General features: G+C 38.5%; 1 pseudogene; it reads left to right on the forward strand.

Annotated features, from left to right (window-relative positions):
- The first annotated feature begins 2,808 nt into the window (after positions 1 to 2,808).
- On the forward strand, positions 2,809 to 3,243 carry LOC108751886 (annotated as a pseudogene).
- Positions 3,244 to 3,716: the final 473 nt, after the last annotated feature.

Here is a 3,716-nt window from a genome sequence, read left to right on the forward strand (position 1 = left end):
GATTTCACGCCGACGGATACGTACACGCCTGTCATTGAGAGAGATACGCAGTCTTTGATCTTTAATCTATATAGGGGGGAAGAAGGGGATTCGTGTTATAGATTTATCTGTAACGCGTCATCTGTGCAACGTTTGCTACGCAGACTCCACGTGTTAATGTTTTACACGGGTACTTAGTACCGAGTCTTTTGTCTGCTGTAAGAGAATTTGAGTATTGTGTGCATTGGTTTTTTTTTTTTTTTTTCCTATCTTTTTAATACCTTTACCTTTCAATAAAATAAAGTTTGTATTTGGTGTGTTAAATGTCAAGGCTGTAATTTCTTCCAGTAAGAAAGTCTTCTGTGCGACATTTAACGTCGTAATAATTATATACAGCTTTATCACGTCAATCGATATGTGTACTCGCTGCTGAATTACATTGAATGTATTGTGCACTTCTGAACAGGTGCCTATCTGAGCAGAAGTCGGAATTTTCGTCTGATTGCGTTTTCGCTAGCACAAGGAAGGTTATCTTGTCGTGTCGTTCATCGTTATCAAGTCTGACGATAATGCGCTGAGTGACTCAGCGAGATGAGTTCAAGTACAGATTCGAGTGATCTTTACCTCGAGCGACGCAATTGACACTTTCGTAATATTGGCGAATAAATATCGTGAGGAGTCTTATTTTAATCCAGCGAATTAATCTCTTTTTTGTATCTTCGTATATACAGTATTATTATTTAATCATTTGTAAATTATTTTTATTTATAAACTAAACTTTTTTTTTTTCCTGAAAGATTCAAATGCACAGCATCGATTACATAATGTTATTTTCTAATAATTTTGCAAATACGATTATGAGAAAAGATTATGTAAGAGTATCGTGTATACATTGCTTTTTATATAACAAAATTGTAAAATTAATTTTTAAATGATTTTTTTATTTGAATGATTAGATAAAATGTTTACTGTACATTATAAGAGAATTAAAATTTAACTATTTGAACATTATATAATATTATTTTCCACAGATATTATAAAGTAGTTTCGAAATTCATAAAGTATAATCGGAATCAGAGAGAACATATAGGAACACTGATTCGAGCCTTAAATAAACTTCGTACAGTGTCTTGCATAATGTTTGCGGCGAAACTTTTGCCAAACAAGGTTTGTAGTAATAATGAAACCGAATGTTTCATTATAAACCATCTCCAGTTGCTCCATTTCTGACATCACTGACTATTGTATTTTGGTTTTTAGCTTTTCATTCGTTCTTTTTTTCTTTTGATGAATCTTGAAGGATTTATTTCACGTTTCAAGTGAATTTTCTATTTTACCTTATTTCGCTCTTCTCCTTGTAATTCGAAAACTCTTTTCGAGATTGTTGAATTTTATTTAACTTTTCAAAGAGAGCGTACAGTCAGAAGATCGCATATAGATATTATGTCAGCATTATGTATAGATACACTAGCTTATGTTCGATCTTTTTGACCAGGAATCACGTCGAAGGTCGAGAGCGGCCGAATACGTCGTACAAACGCTTTAAAACAGTCCAACGTCTTTGGTCTACGTCCTTGCGACAGTTTTAGTTTTCGGGGAGTCCGACTCACTGTTGCGAGGGAGGCATGGTTACGTGTTGCGGCTAGTTTACACTAATCTTACACATAGCTAGTGTAAGGTTACTCTCTGCAAGTTAGCTGTCGTGTGTGAGCCTACATAGCATACTTAAAATTAGAGACATATCAAGTAGGAAGCAAATTGTGAGGCAACCTGGGTGGCGAGATAATCCAATGAAAGTCGCTTCTATTTTCGGATGTGTTTGCCTTCCACAACAATCGAACTATTATAAATCGATATTTTAACAATAAGTGGACGATTCAAACAGCAGTGATCTAAATAATCATATTAAATAATTTGCCAAAAGCCTTGATGAAATTTTCATTATGATCTTTACTTTTTTTTTCTTTTTTTTTTCTAAACAACTTTGCCGTCCTTTTTTTCATTAATCTTGTCAGTCGCGATTAGACGTTTGTAAAGTATCATAGCAGAGAATTTGGCACATCTAAGAGCCTGTGTACACCAACGTACTTCGGAATTCTGGTTGACAGTTTGTTCTTGTTGACAATCTCACGGCGGCGGCGGCGGCGGCGGCGGCGGCGTCGTCGTCGTCGTCGTCGTCACAAGGACGACGACGCACACATCAATGTTGTATCGTCACGCATGTGCGCAGCATGTTACTAGTGTTGCTACGTGCACGCGTATATATCTCCGCCTCGCGGATTTGTCGCAATGTCTCGTGTCGTTTGGAGGCAGAGCCGGAGCGAATATGGCGAGACGTGCGGCGAGGCAAAGAGCGGAGCGGAGCGGAGCGGCGCGGCGCGGCGCGGCGCGACCTTGTCCTTGAGCATAATCTTTCCTCGTTATCGGACGGCCGTCGAGGCTGCGGTCGCATCGGACCGACTGCGAACGATTAGTGCTACTCCCGACTGTGCGTCAGCCTTCTTTTTATTATTTGTGAATAATAATGCACCTGGTATCGCAGCGTGTCGGGGAGTCACGATAATGATATACGTATCAATTTTTGCATTAATTTGCAGAAACGTGTTTTGGAAGAACCTCTATTGTTTGCGATCGGTACACTTTTCGTTGTACACCTTAGACAGATTTTTAATCGAAATTGCAAATTAACTTTTTATTCCGATTCAATTTACTTCCTTTATTCTTTTTTTTTCTATTTTTTTTTTCAGAACTAGAAAAAAAAGTAAAAAAGAAAAAAAAGAAAAGTATAAGTTAAAGTCGATCTATATCGATAGGAAAAAAAAAAAAAGAATGGACATTACTCCAAAATCTGTTTGTGCTTCATTTACATTGAGGTAATAATTGAAAAAGAGTATGTAATCTCTCGCGCGTTTGAATTTTCGTGGCAAATATTATTCGCTTCGTACATAAGAATTATTCCAGGTCTAGGCGAGAACTGTTTTTCCCGAGAAGAAAGATAATCCGAGTACCTCAAGCCATGACTGTCACGAGTCATCTTGAACGAGCGCTATTGGTTATCAGTGATACCCCCCAGGTTCTAGGAAGCAAAGCCGCTATCGCTGACCTTGCTAGCGAAATAACTTAACGCAGCGGCACGTGTGCGACGACGTAGAAGCTGACGAAGCAGAAGAGACCTGCGGATAACGAACGAGGACGCGTGAAAGAAAAGGAGCCTGCAGTGGCGCGATGTTTAATTAAGGCATTATCTATTTTGATATACAGCATAGGCAAACGCGCGGCACGTTTAGATCATTACGATCATTATAGATTAGAGAATATCATCGATATTGCTGGAATAATATGATAGGTGTAAAAATATATTCTCTTATCTCACTTGTTTATCTTATCATATACGTGAATGTCATTACTTATTTATTTACCTGAACGTAAAATTCAAGTAATGCGGGAGTAAATTGAATAAACGTGTGAAGTCCAAGGTAAGAGGAAAGTGGAAGAGGAAGAAAGAGGAATAAAAGAGGGACAAAGGGGATTCCGACACGCGCAATCTAGCGTTTCCGAATATGAATACGCTCGGCTATATTATTAGCTGGATCGTTGGAAACACGCGCGCGCAAGGTCAGCTTTCGCGTCTGATTCCCTTTACCCCTCTCTCTCTCTCTCTCTCTCTACATGAGACCGTTATTTCGCCTACCCCCCTAATCATAAAGATGAATCTACCGTAAGCATGTTTTTTTTAC

This window comes from Trachymyrmex septentrionalis, unplaced genomic scaffold, assembly GCF_001594115.1.
Source record: "Trachymyrmex septentrionalis isolate Tsep2-gDNA-1 unplaced genomic scaffold, Tsep1.0 scaffold53, whole genome shotgun sequence".
In the NCBI taxonomy this organism is placed as follows: Eukaryota; Metazoa; Arthropoda; class Insecta; order Hymenoptera; family Formicidae; genus Trachymyrmex; species Trachymyrmex septentrionalis.